Raw genomic sequence first — 16,258 nt, forward strand, 5'->3', positions numbered from 1 at the left:
ATTATCAAATAGCTGACCAATATTGTTGCCTTCATCTCCCTACTCACTCACTTGTCATAATTATTGTGAAGTTAATTCTAGACCTCATATCATTAGATCGTTATTTTTGATGGCTGCTAAATAATATACTTCTTTTATTTATCACAATTATTTTACTTTTTTTTCTCTTAGTAGATATTATAGACAATGTCAGTATCTGTTATAATAGGTACTACTATTTTAAACTCTTTTGATTTAAAAGATGGAAAGGCAGAAATGTCTAGTGAAAAAGCACGTATATTGGCGTGTGACTAGTATCAATTTGAGTATTAAATAATAGGAATGTGACATTGGAAAGGTCATCATTGTAAGCCTTATTTCTGTAGAAAATGGTAATTTAAATACATGCCTATTTAATGGAATTGTTGTAATAAATAAGATAGTTCCTGTCACAAGCATGTGAACTTCCCTATGGAATAATTTTATCTTAGACTCTCTGACCATATTATTCATGGAGGAAAACAATAAATCTGGTAAGAAAACCTTTACTACTCAGGTTGTAGAAAAAAGATAACATAACTTTTATAAGTATATCCATGACCTCGCAATATGAGTAAGCAGGAATAATTCATCTTTATTCAAACACTGTAAAAATATGTTTGGTATTCAAATGTAGCTTTACAAATAAATTACTCCAAGTATTGCTTCATAGAATACTAAATATAGAAATGTTTTATATTTTTTTTTTAATTTTTTTTTCAACATTTTTATTTATTTTTGGGACAGAGAGAGACAGAGCATGAACGGGGGAGGGGCAGAGAGAGAGGGAGACACAGAATCGGAAACAGGCTCCAGGCTCTGAGCCATCAGCCCAGAGCCTGACGCGGGGCTGGAACTGACGGACCGCGAGATCGTGACCTGGCTGAAGTCGGACGCTTAACCGACTGCGCCACCCAGGTGCCCCTAGAAATGTTTTATATTTAAGTTCATGCATTATATTTGATAGAATATTTTCAGTAATTTATATTTTTATTTGATGCTATGGGAGAATAACTATAAATTAGAACATATTGCCATAAATTATTTTGGATTTCAATACATTACCAGAATTTTTAAATTTAGGAAACATATTACTTTATAGTTATTTCAGTGAAAATATTTTATGACACATAAAATAGTCATTTGGAAGTTTTACAAATTGTAAAATAGGCTTTTATGTGTGGAAACAATCTCTAATACGATAAAATTGGTAATTTGGAGTGTACTTTATTAAAATGTAAATGTGCCAATGATTTTTTTCTGAGTAGTAATAAAATCAAATTTTGGTAAATTGATTTGAAGTTACACATTTAAAGGAACAAAGACTGATATTACTGAACACAATTGACCAAATTATCTTTTTGTCCATTGTGGAAATTGCTATTACTGAGGCTTGCAAGTAATTTGAAATATTTATATTACAAAGGAAATGATTAAAATACATTTAGAAATGGTGAATATGTCAAGTACAGCCTATTGGCTGAAGACTAGAATGCTGGTTCAGTCCAGACTAATAGCACGCCTGTAAATAAATCATTTATAGTATCTCACTGTCAAGTATCCTTAAAAGGACTGAGTCACTTAAATGCTCTTTTAAATCCTTTCGTCTATCAAAATTGAAAGTTTTGGATATATCTTCTCCATGCCTGAATTATTCTGTTACAGGTTTTCCGTGCAGTACACATCTGATAAAACTTCAACAGATATGATTTTTTCAAGTCTCAAGAAAGGGAGAATGCCTCAGACTGTTCCTCTTGTGATTGTATTTGATAGTTAAATGAAAGTCAGTGTATGATCCATGCTTAAGCCTACCAAAATACCTCTAAATGTTCAATATTTTCTGCTTTAAAGGGGGTTTCTGGTTTGTAGCAAAGACACCTCGTAGATGAATATGAAAACATCCCTGACCCAGTACTTTAAATTATAATGGAAATTGACTAGGATGTAATGGGAACACTTTGATGGAAAGGGGAGTCATCTGTGGGTTCAGTTTTTGGCTTCGTTTAGCAAAGCTGAGGGCAGCAGAAAGGATCACTCAAGACTCCGCTCAAGTCAAGAGAGGTGAGAGGGAGGCTAAGGGAAGTCTCCCTGAGCTGCTCTCAAGCTCCTGTATTTATTGAACTTACATTTAGGGTCACATTGTGCAATACTTTCAGTGGGCTACATGCCAGTAAGAACGTATAGAAAACGTGTAGATAAACAAGTTAAGACGGGATAAAATATTCCATGCAATAACATGGTCTAAGGAATTTATGAACATAGGCAGGACCCAACCCCTAGATTTACATTAACTAGATAAGTAAAGTGTAGTCTGCTCTTTTCAGCAACGCCAGAAAGCAGTTTTTTGCTTTGCAATGCATTCCCTATAATCTCATAACCCAGGACATAGCTATTTGATTTCTAGCAGTCATCTATAATCCCAGGCCATCTGTGGTAAGAATGGGGTCTAGTGTATAGTAAAACCTTGGTTTACATAATTCATTCCAGAAACATGCTTGTAATCCAAAGCACTTGTATATCAAAGTGAATTTCCCATAAGAAATAATGAAAACTCAGACAATTCGTTCAGAACACAAAAATATTCATATAAAAATGATTACAACACTGTAATGTAATACAAAATAAGAAGGAAAATATAAAATATAAAGAAAAAGAAGTTAGCCAGCACTTAACTTTGAAAACCTTCATGTCTGGTGTGAGGGAGACAAAAGAGAGGAGGGTTATTGTGTAGGATGACTTTTACTATCACTAACGGAATCATTGCTATCCATTGGCTCAATGGAATCTTTTTCTGCATGGGGGCCATTGTATACACTTGCACAGATATTGACTACAGTACAGTGTTGATAAACTCTTGCTATATACTGTATTGAATGTAACTGGAAATAAGGCAGCAGAGGAAAGGGTCTATATCTACAGGCAGCCTGACCTAGAAAGAAGAAAAGCATTCCAAAGCTTACCCTTGTATGGAAAGCAAAGGACTGCCCATAGGTGCTTTGAAGTGACAAAAAATATACTAGTGCCAGTTGTGGGCACCTTCCAACATTCTGAAAAATCACTGATTTCTGCCAAACACTTCTGCCTGAAACCTAGCATCTGAGCATGGGAGACAATCACCCACAATCCCGCAGCAAGAGACAGAGAGAGAGAGAAAAGAACCATTGGCTCAGTTGTGATCATGTGATATTTGGCATCACATACTACTCGTATTGCAAGACATCACTTGTTTATTGGTTAAAATTTGTTAGAAATGTTTCCTCATCTTGCAGAACACTTGCAGAACAAGTTACTTGAGATCGGAAGTTTTACTGAACTTCCTTTTGCTGGATGAACGCTGTCACTGGAGACCTAAATAAATGAGAGGATTAATGGCCCAGAAAGGAGAATGTATGGAGACAGCAACTTTATTCCTGCCTGGTCTACATCCTGTCCCACTTCATGGGAGAGGGCCATGAAAGTATTTACATTTTTGTCTCGAGGTCTCTGGGGTAGCCTTTGTCTACACATGCGAGTCTACAGACTTTGATTAAACATTTGGCTGAAGAATTTGTCATAGGCCATCCAAATTAGAGGAAAGTTAAAGTTTTCTAAACAACATAATTTTTTAAATAAAGGCAAGTGATGTTTCACAGAAAAGGTCATACAATATAAAAAAAACAACACGACTTTAGGTTCAGTTTAAAAACTCTGCTTAGAAGCAATAGGAGAGTGCTATTGGTAAAATCACCAGAGAGCAGGATCTGCCACTTAAGAAATAGAAGTTAAAAGGTAAATTATTTCTTTTTTTTTAAATGTTGGGAAAATGTTTATTTTTTGAGAGAGAGAGAGCACGAGCAGGGGAGGGGCAGAGAGAGAGGGAGACACAGAGAATCTGAAGCAGGCTCCATTCTCTGAGCTGTCAGCACAGAGCCTGATGCTGGGTTTGAACCTAGGAACCACAAGATCATCACCTGAGCTGAAGCCGGATACTTACCTGACTGAGCCCCCCAGACTCTCCAAAAGGTATATTATTTATTAACAGTTTAAATTCCTATAATGTGCCCAAGGGGACTGGTCACCATCAAGGGGAAATATGTCAAAGAGCTATGATTAACTGGTCACATTTGTGGAGTTTTCTTCTAGGTGTCGTTATCCAGTAGGGTTTATCCTGCTCATGCTCAACTCAATTATCTCTTCCAAAGATCCAGGAAAGAATTTGGTACCAGGTAGTGAACATATACATAGCCTCACAGTTAAAAGCAAAACTGGGTGATAATTTTGATTAAATGTTGATGCTATTGCTAAAAATCGTACAAAGTCATTGCTCCTGTTTATGCTGCTTATGCAAAGCACAGCTTTGAAGTTCTGACTTATGGCTTATGTGGTATAATTAATAAACTTCTTCCATAGGGTCAGTTACACAGGCAGCTGAAATAAACATGCAAGACATTTAGTTCATAAAACAAATGATTTAATCTCAACCAGTAATAGTGACCTCAGAAACAGATACTGTTATGAAGCTTACTTTTCTAAAAAAAAGTTGACAGTCTTTATGCTTAAAGACCAAATTCTTCTTTTTCTTGATTTGGACAATTGTGTCATAGTGTGTCAACCATGGGGATGTCCAAGTAGGTACACAAGCCAGACAGGTTGTTGCCTACAAAACGTTTTGGCAGGGTTAAAAGTGAGCATAATGCATTGTTTGTAATATTAGCTTATGATTTTTTAAAAACGTTAGCAGAGGTGCATGTTTATGGTATTAACTTATAATTCCTACAAATATTACTATAGTAAATGTGATATTAGCATATGATGTCATTTCTAAAAGTATTACTTTAGTATATAGACTAATTTGGAAATATCAGATTCCAGTTTCTCAATGTATTTTATTTTTTTATTTTTTTACTATTTTTTTAATGTTTATTTATTTTTGAGACAGAGAAAGACAGAGAGCGAGTGGGAGAAGGGCAGAGAGAGAGGGAGACACAGGATCTGAAACAGGTTCTAGACTGAGCTGTCAGCACAGAGCCTGTCTGAGGCTTGAACCCACGAGCTGTGAGATCATGAGCTGAGTCGAAGTCGGACTCTTAACCGACTGAGCCACCCAGGAGCCCCTCAATGTATTTTAGATCTATCCATACAATAGGAAAAATATTGTCTCTTTTAAAAATTCAGCAAAGGTGCCACACTCTATTGAAAAATGAGTAGGGGGGCACGTGTGTGGTTCAGTCAGTTAAGCTACCAACTTCGGCTCAGGCCATGATCTTACAGTTCATGAGTTAGAACCCCGCATCAGGCTCGGTGCTGACAGCTCAGAGCCTGGAGCCCACTTGAGTTCTGTGTCTTCCTCTCTCTCTGTCCCTCCCCCACTCACACTCTGTCTCTCTCTCTCTCAAAAATAAACATTAAAAAAATAAAAACGAGTAAATACACTTTGAATAGTAATAATATAGTACTCATTACATGAACTGCAAAAGCAAAAAATAGAAACCACATCCTGCACTGTTATGGTGTGCCTTAAAACCCTATGCAGACAAGCTACAGAATAATGAGTCAGAGGATATTTATTTGGGGCTTACTATGTGTCTGGCCCAGTATTTACCTTTGGCTACAAGGACCAGAGTCTCAGGAAAGTTATGTAGATGGATACACAAGGAGAAGACATAGTGTTTATATTGTTTATCACAATATGACTAGGAGCTTACACAGTTATGTTTTCTTATGATGCTGGAGGCACACATCTGGGTTTAGGTACAGAGAATGATTATAATCTAGCCAGTTTTATGGTAAAGGGATTTAATACAGATTATAAAACTATTTACTGAATTGTTGAAAGAGCTGAAGAGAAACATGGCTAGCCTAGACTTCCAGGAATGATTCCCAGTATCTCGGTATCTATCAACATACCAAAAAAACTGCTGCTCCTGCTAAGACCAAAATATACGCCAGATGACTCAGGAAGCTGCTTCTTCAGCATCTAGCTCTGGAATTCTACATTTTTCTTTCTTCGCTGACCAAGCATAAAAGGCTATATTTATCTCACTCCCCATCTCTCTCCTAAATAAACCCAGTTTTAATTCAAGTTTCCAGTGAAGGCACTGCTGTGCCAAAATTTAAATTAGATATAAGCTTCAAGAGCCTCTCCAGTTGCTCCACTATAGAAATGCAAACTAAAGGGAGTTTTGAATAGAATAGTCTTTAAGGAAAACATTCCACATATTCTTCTTAGTAAAATAAGCTTAATTAACTATATGGTAGGAAGAATCATTTTAGCCTTATATACAAACCTAGACTACATCCTTGTCTATCTTCAAGATTCTATTGATATTGAAATTGACATAGACTATTCTTTTTAAATAACAAGATAATTTTTTTTTCTCAAAAGACTTAAAAGCATGTCAAAGACAAGTCATTCAGTCCTTTTATTTTTGATACCATATTTGCTTTAGGAGAAATTTTAAGCATGGAATTTTCTTCCCAAGGGGGAGCCACCTTCAGACCCATATTATTACACAGACTATTAAATGACCCAAATTAGAAAGGATTCAAGAGCAAGAATGGAAAGATGATTCCCTGACCTACAAAGAAAGCTACCGATCCATTTCTATTTGTTTGATCCCTTCTGTATTTCCCTAGGAATTCCATTCTCCTGAAAAATGGCATTTGTCATTTACACATACAGGGTCCCTCATCCTCCAGGTGGCTAGAATAAAGTAAATAAAACAGAAAACCCTAAACCTTACATAAATATTAGAGTATTTAACAAACATAGAGTTGGTAAAGTGTAATATGGAAATATTATCTTTTATTAACTAATTATTAAATAATTTACATAAATTTTTAGAGTATCAGATAAATTTCAAGGATAAAATACTGATTTAGAGCCATATTATTCCTGTAAACTTATGATAGTACATCATCATTTATATGTTAAACAAAATGCATGGACTCTAGTAGAAGAAGAGTTGTAAATTATTAAATATGAAAATATTAAATAACCATGGAATTCAATAGAATCACAAAGAATTGAATAATCATTTTATATTTAAAATCTCATTTTAATTTGTTTCTAGTATGTGCTGCTATATAATAGGTGCTTAATAAATATTTGCTGAATAACTCAATGATATATAGAAAATACAGGACTCCTAGAAGTGATTCACTTATTTGTTGTAATGCAGCATAAACAAGCATATACAGCTTGATAAAATAAGTATTAAATCATCATTATGTACAAATTTGTATTGTGAGCCTAAATTACAAGATACAGAGAATTCGGTTGTGTTACTTTCATAGTTGAAAGCGCAAACAGGGAATCTAATATAAAAGGATAAATAAATTTCTAGGTCTTGAATTACAACCATTGACAGTGAACAGCTTAGACATTTGTGCAGCATGTACAAATTAAAGAATATTCAAAGTTGCAGTGTTAAAGTATTCTACTAGGTGTATCCTTCATGACCTCAGTGTTTTTCACCCTAAGAAGCCTCTTGGAAATGTGCCACTTCGGGACAACTGAAAACAGTTAGAATTTCTGTTAGTTAGCCTGTTCCATTGTCTCTCTAAGCTTCTATTCATATTATGAAAGGTATCACGAAAATGTCCATGAAACTGTATGGTTTCTTTTTTCTGTCTTTTTCTTTCTTTTTTTCCTCAGGATTCCCATCTGTCCTGTGGAGTTCTCAGTTACATCCTTAGGTAATCTGGGAACCAACCTATTTTCTATAACAAAGGCCAAGACTCAATCACTATTATTATGCAGAACTGATCTGTAATTTAAGCCTCTTCTTGTGAATCCCCCAGGTATTTTCTCACCATCATCACTGAGGTGACTTATTCTGTGTCCAGTTCACTGAAACTCCCCAGACCCAGATGCTTTGATAGACCGATATTTAAGAATTTTGCCCTTATTTACTTTCATCCCTCAAGTAAAGCCAGGATAGCTTTTCTCCCACCTATTTTTCAGAAATCACAGCTGCTGTGACAATAACTGCTTAGTGTGTAGAATACCTTAGAGATATATTATTTTAACAATTCTTGTTAATAATATGAATTTTGGTGAACTGTAATGTTGGAGAAAAAGACTCCATAAATTGTATGTCCTTTTCTGTATCTTCTGTTAATTAGACTTTACAATAAAAAATTTTAAAGCACATGTACTGAAATCAAAGGCCGTGAATACTTAACACTGATATGTAAGTGTTTATAGTACGGGTTATAGACTATTCCAGCAATTTGTGTGAAGGGTACCAGCTAGTACAACATTTCATATTATGACATTTTCTCTCAAAATTATGCCATGATTTCCTTCTCTCAACCTCAAAATCTCTACACCATCAACCTCAGGCCTCACTTTATCAAAATAAGAACAAAAACAAAAAGATCCTGAAATCAAGTCTGTCCCACTATTTATCTCCATTAACATTAACTCATTATTTAATTTTATGGAATCTAGGGTTAATTTATTATATAATAGAGTTGTGTTATAATTAATAATGAAATCATTATTAATTATAAATCTTAGTGAGCTATTAGCAACTCAATGTATAATATTTAATACAGATATATTTATCAAGACACATATGAAAAATTATTTGTTCCATAAAACTGAAACCCATTACCTTAAAAATAAAAAAAAAATTTAAAAACCTCACTTTGTAAGAAAATGTAGTATAAGTAATTCAGTGATATGGTTTGGATTTTAATACCACTGAGCAACTGAAGTCAATCCTGGCTCCTCTTTTTTTTTTCCTTTGTGACTTTGAGCATATCATTTATTTTCTCATGTATTTTTCATCTGTAAAGTGGATGTTACAACAGCACTCGTATTCCAGTTTTCCATCAGGATTAATTTCAATATTGTAAATGAGCATCTTAACAATTTATTATATATATAAAGCACTCAATAATTATTAGCTATGATGAATATTTTTATTATCAAGTTACTTTAAGCTCACTCTTTACTGTTGGTGTTATATGGAGTGCTGTCTTCCCAATAACTTGACATATTTCTACAATAGAGATGACAGTCAATGTCTCCACTGACCTCTTTCTAGGCACAATGTTGCTAATTGGCTTCCTATGCCTGAGCACCCACTTTCCTGGGCCAGGCATAATTGCACTTTTATATCTTAGTAAACTGATACAGTAGCTCATAGCACATGACATAGCATTCTGAGTAAATATTTGTAAACAAGTCACAACATGAAATTTAAAACTTATTTCTGTAAGGAACTGAAATCTAAAATAGTAGGTGGTGGTGTTCAAACCTGGATATGGGTTCACCTTAATATGAATCAATGTGGATCTGTTTACTCAGATCCCATTTTCCCTTCTCTTATTCAACTATACTTGCTTCAAGGCCTTCATTACTAATAAACAAAAATGCCGTGATTTCCTTTGCACCTACCCAAAGTACATTGAGTACTGATTCTTTATCAGTTGTCTTCCATAGGATTCTTTGTTTCCTCCCACTTTGCTTTACAAAATTCTGGCTGGTTGCCTTATTTTTTAGACATGCATGAAATAGCTTACCTCTTTTTCTAACGTGACAGCTCTTTGTGCAAATGTGCTCTATCTGTAAACCATGTTCTCCTGGCTGCAGTTTTTCCTTTGCTTGTTCTGTGTCCTGAGGCACCTAGAGAAACATTTACAATTCCTTTTAGCAAAACTGGTAAAGGTAAGTGAAAAAAGTGAGTCTTCCTTCTCAGGGTACCATGGCATTTAACATATAATCTTGAATAAATCTCTGTTTACCTCTACTCCTAAATCAGTTTGATCAACTTGTTACTATATAATCACTTTACAAGCAATATTGCATGGTTACTAAATCATTAGTGTAATCCCCATTCAGCAGGTTTGAAACCAACTGTCCCTCTGACTCCTCTACTTATGTTAAAATCCCACAACTGTTCTAGCTCAGCAAGATTTAAAATATCTGAAACAGCTTTAGGATATCTTTCTTTTTTTTAAAAAAATTAATGTTTATTTATTTTTGAGAGAGAAAGAGAGAGACAGAGCATAAGCAGGGGAGGGACAGAGAGAGAGGGAGACACAGAATCCGAAGCAGGCTCCAGGCTTGAGCTGTCAGCACAGAGCCCGACGCGGGGCTCGAACTCAAAACCATGAGATCATGACCTGAGTTGAAATTGGACACTTAACCAACTGAGCCACCCAGGCTCCCCATAGCTTCAGGATTTCTAACAGCTTTGAACCAGTATCTTTTTTTTTTTTTCAAAATCCTGATGAGGTTTTCTTTATCATATCCATATCTTAGTTTCCATTCTCATAAAACCACCTAACCTTTGGCCCTTACTGTCATGTGTCTTTATGCTTTAAAGGCGTTACAGACTCTTAATTAGTTTCCTAATCGACAATCTTTCTAATATTCTGGCATCAAGTTTTTTTCTAAAATATTACTTGAATGGTGGGTTTTAGCATCAGTTTTTAAATGTAGTATTAAAATGCTTAGATGTTCAATGTTTCAAGAAACTCTTGAAAAAAATCATATTTTTCGGAAGACTGAACATGCTGCCTATTGATTTGTGTTGTCCTTTTATAATGTTTACTTAGCTGCCCCCAAATAATTTTTCAACTAAATATCATATTTTCTTTAAATATGCTCTGATTTTTTACTTAAAATTAAGCCATTAATGGTTATATATGTGTCAGAAGTATATTGTTTCCTTATCAACATAATTGATAGGCAATCGTTTGAGCAACATAAATGTGACAGATATCTATGACAATTATTTTTTGCAAAATTTATTAAATTAAATTAATCAATTAAAGTACTGAGATTTCCTCAAACTAATGTTTTGTCATTATAAGAATAGAAATAGGGGAAAATATAAAAGTAGGATGCATATATTGGAATTATTTTCACAAGAAAACATTCAGTCTTATATGCAGATTTAAATGTGTAGCACACATCATTTATTATATAGCATAAAATGGGAAAAGCATTAAAAGTAGAACGGGGGCGCCTGGGTGGCTCAGTTGGTTGAGCGTGGGACTTCGGCTCAGGTCATGATCTCACAGCTTGTGAGTTAGAGCCCTGCGTCAGGCTCTGTGCTGACAGCTCGGAACCCTGGAGCCTGCTTCAGATTCTGTGCCTCCCTCTCTCTCTGCCCCAACCCACTTGCATTCTGTCTCTGTCTCTCTCAAAAATAAATAAACATTAAAAAAATTTTATTTGGGGCGCCTGGGTGGCTCAGTCGGTTAAGCGCCCGACTTCGGCTTAGGTCATGATCTCACCGTCCGTGAGTTCGAGCCCTGCGTCGGGCTCTGTGCTGACAGCTCAGAGCCTGGAGCCTGCTTCAGATTCTGTGTCTCCCTCTCTCTCTGACCCTCCCCCATTCATGCTCTGTCTCTCTCTGTCTCAAAAATAAATAAACATTAAAAAAAATTTTTTAATTTTATTTAAAATAAAAGTAGAACCAAAAAAAGAGAACTACTATGTAAATGTAAATGCAAAAAGGAAGGGTTAGTTACAGATTGTAGGTCTATCACATTTTGGTGTAATCCCTTCAAACACCATACTTATTCTTAGTCTATTTTGAAGACCAAAAGGAGAAAAGCCACTACGCAAATCTCATATATTTGGAGATGAGAATAAATTGCATTCCACTAAAAGGTGTGGTGTGGTTTTTTTTTGTTGTTTGTTTTTTTTTGTTTGTTTGTTTGTTTTTTTGCTCTTGCCTACTTGAAGTAAATATTTACAAACATAGTGCATCTCACGGGTTGACAGTAAGTTTATTTCCCTGGTCTGTACTTTTAAAACAGAAATGAAACCAAGTAAAGAGGTGCATCAGTGATAAGAAGACCACTAAACAAAAGTTACATGTTTGAACCCTTCTTCTATTTAAAGATTTATTTTGAAGGAAACAACGAATCCTAGGTCTTGGAGATACAGCTAAACATTTTAATAGGCTCTGTTAAAGACAAAAATGTTGCAGATGATTTTCACATCATCAGTAGGATGAGAGAGAACTTTTGAAGTTCCAATTGCAGCCTAGGGGAAAAAAAGCACTCACAAAACAGATAAAAAATATAGTTGTCTGGGCACTGTAAGGAAGGGCTCCTAATTTCCCATGGTGATCACTTTGCTTGCTGCTGTGTAGATGGGAATTTGACGGAAACATATGATTTGCTTGTAAATAGGGATGTTAGGTAGCTGTAGCCCAAGAATAAATTCATATTGCCTGAAAGGAACTGGAAATATTCTTCAAATATCTGTATTATATCAGACATGGCATATACTTTCACATATTCTGTCTCCTGTGACCATAAAACAAACAAACCAAAGCAAAACAAAGCAAAAACAGAAGACAACGTTATTATTTACCTGCCTTTTCATGGATATTACATATTCAGCAGTTACCACCAGCCAAGAATTTTATATACTTTATCTTACTTAGTAATCAGAACTATACTTCAAGTTTTGCATCAAAATACACACTTTGTCATGAATGAACAGAGGCTCCACTAGAGGTTAACTCAATTTATTTAATATGGCAAGTAAATGTTATGTCAGGAATGAAAAATTTCAGCTTTTACTTCCAAAGCATAAGTTACTTTTCCAACATTTAGCTACTTTTTGAAGAAGAGTATTCTACTAGGAAAATAAATAGAACATCATAAAAAAAAACTTCCCTTTATGTAACCATTTTAGCTGAGTGATATGAACTAAAATTATAGACAATTGATGGCAATTCTATAGACAAGTATAGAATATTGTCTATTCAAGAGATAGACAGTAAATAAGAATTAAAAATAAATGGACTTCTCAATGCAAACAACATAGTGTAAACCATGAACATCTCAAAAGCTAGTATACTCCTATTCATTCTTTTCCTATTTCACATCATTCATTTTCTATGTAGCTATGTTCAGTTTATAATTTTAATACTTTTCAAACACATCTAAGCCTTATTTCAGTAACCCTATCTTATTTACCATAATAGCATATACAATTAACAAGTGTTAGTTCATCAACAAATATTCAGTTGATTGTTAATTAATAAATGTATTGACCAAATAAATACCTCAGTACAAAAGTATATTGCCACACAAGTATAAAGTCACTTTTCTTCTAATGTTTTTGTTTTTTCTTCCTTGACCTCTTTATATTGTATGTCACAAGAATTTTCTCTACCAGAGTAATTAGTCTGAGATGCCTTGAAACAGGGGCTGAGAAAAAGTGTTTTGTACACGTGGCTTCTTTAGCCTTGTAATTCCAAGATGCAGGCTTAAATGGGCCTTGGGGACAGACTGTCAAAAAGATACAGCATTCAAAGATACTTTATCAAGTTGGCCACTGCTTCCGGAGCCTGGAGCTTAGTTCCATAGGACCTTATAAGACACCCTAAGAAATGTGCTGCAACACCTAAAGTTGCCCTCACTTCCAAATTGCCCAAGTATAAGTGCCAAGGTTTCTCCAGGTGGCCCGCTTTTTTGTATGAGGTAAGCCTGAGAGCAAAACATGATGTGTACATGCTACCAGACAGTCGTGAGATGTTATCACTTTGCACCTGTACAGAACTGGTTGATGCAACTGGCTCATCAGGGATAAGAGGTGAATCAGAGAAGAAATGAAGTGATGCACAAGAGAAGAGAGATCCCACCTTTGTATCACTTCTCTTCACTTAGACATTCCATTCCCCATTCATCACGAAGTCCCAGTCAAGATAGCAGCTTTCCCAATCTCTACAAAAACTAAATGAAGAGGGAGAAGGGTTCATGGGACAAGCTGCAGACGCCTGCTACCTGCATCTTGTCCTGGGGCCCTGATTGAAAGGAATCATCTCAGGTCTTTTCCAGCCATTTTAGAGCCTGCACTTTCTGTAGCCTGTACTTTAGATGGTCCAGGTTGCTTACCTGGTTGGATGACTGAGACCCTCACCCTCAAAGTATCTTAAACTTTAGTTTCCCTATCTATGCCAGGCTTGGGTTGTTGCAGTTGCTGTTCATGATTATCATTTGGCAAGGAAACCCCAAGAAATACCCCAGTGAATATCCTTCATTTTAGACATACCACAACACTTTCTTATAATATAGAGACCACTAGAATGGCATTGAAATCGGGGTCACTGTTGCCATCATTGTAGTAATTCCTACATGTATCTGCTAGTCGACAGGCAGCAGGAGAATAAAGTGACCAGGTAGGTAGTGGCTGTTTCTTCTAGTTCAGTGGAACCTTTACTATGTCCCTATGGAAGTGTCCTTTAAGGAGGGCACTTGTGATGAGCACTGGGTGTTGTACACAAGTGATGAATCACTAAATTCTATACCTGAAACTAATCTTACACTGTATGTTAACAAGTTAGAATTTAAATAAAAACTTGAAACTATTAAAAAAAAAAAGAAAGTGTCCTTTCCTCTAAAAACAATACCTTGGATATGGGAGCTCCTTAGGTAGTGCAGATGGGAAGCAAAAATTCTGCAGCTGGGTCTCAGGGAGTCATGGTGAGAAGAGCTAATCCTACTTAACAACTTTCGTCTCCTAAGTCTCGCACTCTACGTCAAAGGTGGATTTAGCATACACACTGCATTCTGGAGGGCAGTGCTCAAGGGACACAGGGTGGCACAGGTACTACCATAACAGGTGGTAGTATATTTAGAGCTAGCATCAACAACATACTGCACTGCCCCTATTATGTAACAGGTTTGATATTTTCCTTCCCATAGTGTTGTCCTAAGCATTCTCTGCATGATCCCTATGCAATAGGAGTATCTGTCAAGGAATCAGTGCCAAATGTTCTTGTAATTTATTTGTGCTTTTTGAAACTGATTATGCCAAATCCTTTTTTTTTTTTGTCATTTCCATCACATAGTGGGTTACTCCTGCAGTTGGCTGACTTTATGATTCAGTAGATCTAATGCTAACCAGCTCATGATAGGAAGTTCTGATTACACAGTTACTTGATGCCCACAGATGGATCTGTCATGATTCTTTTCCAAAGTCTTATATTATATCAAGGACTTCCTTTTCAAACTGAAACCAATTGCCTGCTCCCGAAAGCATAGACTTGCTCTAACACCTCAGGAATCTATCAAAAGTTATCATACTGAGGCTTAAAAGATACACCACACAGCACACTGGCCCAACACAGAATCCTTTAATATCACCAGATCATGCAGAAGATTGATTGTGTGCTTGCTCTGGGCCCTACAAAAATGATTAAATTGATGGTTTGAATTACCAAAAGATGGACCCATTTTTAAAAATAGTAACACCTTAATAGAAAGAAGATGTGATGGTGACTAATACCTCTGCATCTTTTGAGGCTTTTATGTTGTTGCTCATTGCACTGCAATACCTCCTGGGGTACCATACTGTTTCTGAATTGCTATATTGACGAGGGAGAGGGAAAAGCCTTCATAAAGGCTTTTAGTCCACAGATCAGGAAATCGATAAGAGACTGTGGGCAGCTACTGAATATATCTACCCTAATTATACACTAGGGGAGGAAACTAACCATAGAATTGGTCCCCAAACACTTATTGGATACAGTGTGAGATATATGAATTTGAAGTCCACTTTTTATTTAGACCTCATAAGCAATGAAGTTTTCTAGATTTCCTGTTATTACTGTCTATTCAGATGTATCCAGTAGTCTTCAGACTTTCTAGGTATTTCCCTTTGCTTAATACACATTAACCTGCTAAATGACTGCAACTATTTCTAGGGAAGGATTAGAGAAATGTTTCTGGACTCCTCGGTCCTTCTCAAAGGGTTCTAGTGCCTGTTCCACTTTCTATGCCAGTGGTTGACATCAGGTCTTATGTTAAAAACTCTTGGCTTTTTATCATATACTACTAAAAATGTTTTATGTAAGTCAAGGAATGCCCTTATCATTGTCCATCTTTTTATTTCCTTGTAGCTATATTATTTGTTAGTCGTAAGTAACTAATACATTAAGGAATCCTCAATCCTCTGCACCATCAGTGGACTTTTTTGATTGTCAGATATAGAGCCATTTAAAATATTTTAGTGGCATATAATACTTATATAAGGTATTGTATTATTTTTGATGAACCATGGCATCTCCTACTATATGCTATTTGTATCTACACATCCTTACTCGAGGAAGAAAATAAATACCACAGTTATCCAGCATTGAAAACAAACATCTGTGTATTTCTAAATTTAGCTCTCTACCTATTGGCTAATAGTCTGAATCTACTGTAAGTAGGCATATGCATTTTATTATTTACCTCATGTTAACCATAATTTATTATAAAGTAAGCTAAACATTAA

At 35.6% G+C, this 16,258-nt stretch overlaps 1 long non-coding RNA gene across 1 annotated transcript in view; it reads right to left on the reverse strand.

Annotated features, from left to right (window-relative positions):
• Positions 1-4,446: 4,446 nt before the first annotated feature.
• Positions 4,447-16,258, reverse strand: part of LOC111560056 — a 40,178-nt gene continuing 28,366 nt past the window's right edge. Inside the window, exons 2-3 of the long non-coding RNA XR_002741542.2 lie at positions 9,532-9,634; positions 4,447-4,654 (exon numbers count right to left, since the gene is read on the reverse strand). This is a non-coding gene — a long non-coding RNA (uncharacterized LOC111560056). The remainder of the gene's footprint in view (positions 4,655-9,531; positions 9,635-16,258) is intronic.

Source organism: Felis catus, chromosome A1 (assembly GCF_018350175.1).
Source record: "Felis catus isolate Fca126 chromosome A1, F.catus_Fca126_mat1.0, whole genome shotgun sequence".
Lineage (NCBI taxonomy): Eukaryota > Metazoa > Chordata > Mammalia > Carnivora > Felidae > Felis > Felis catus.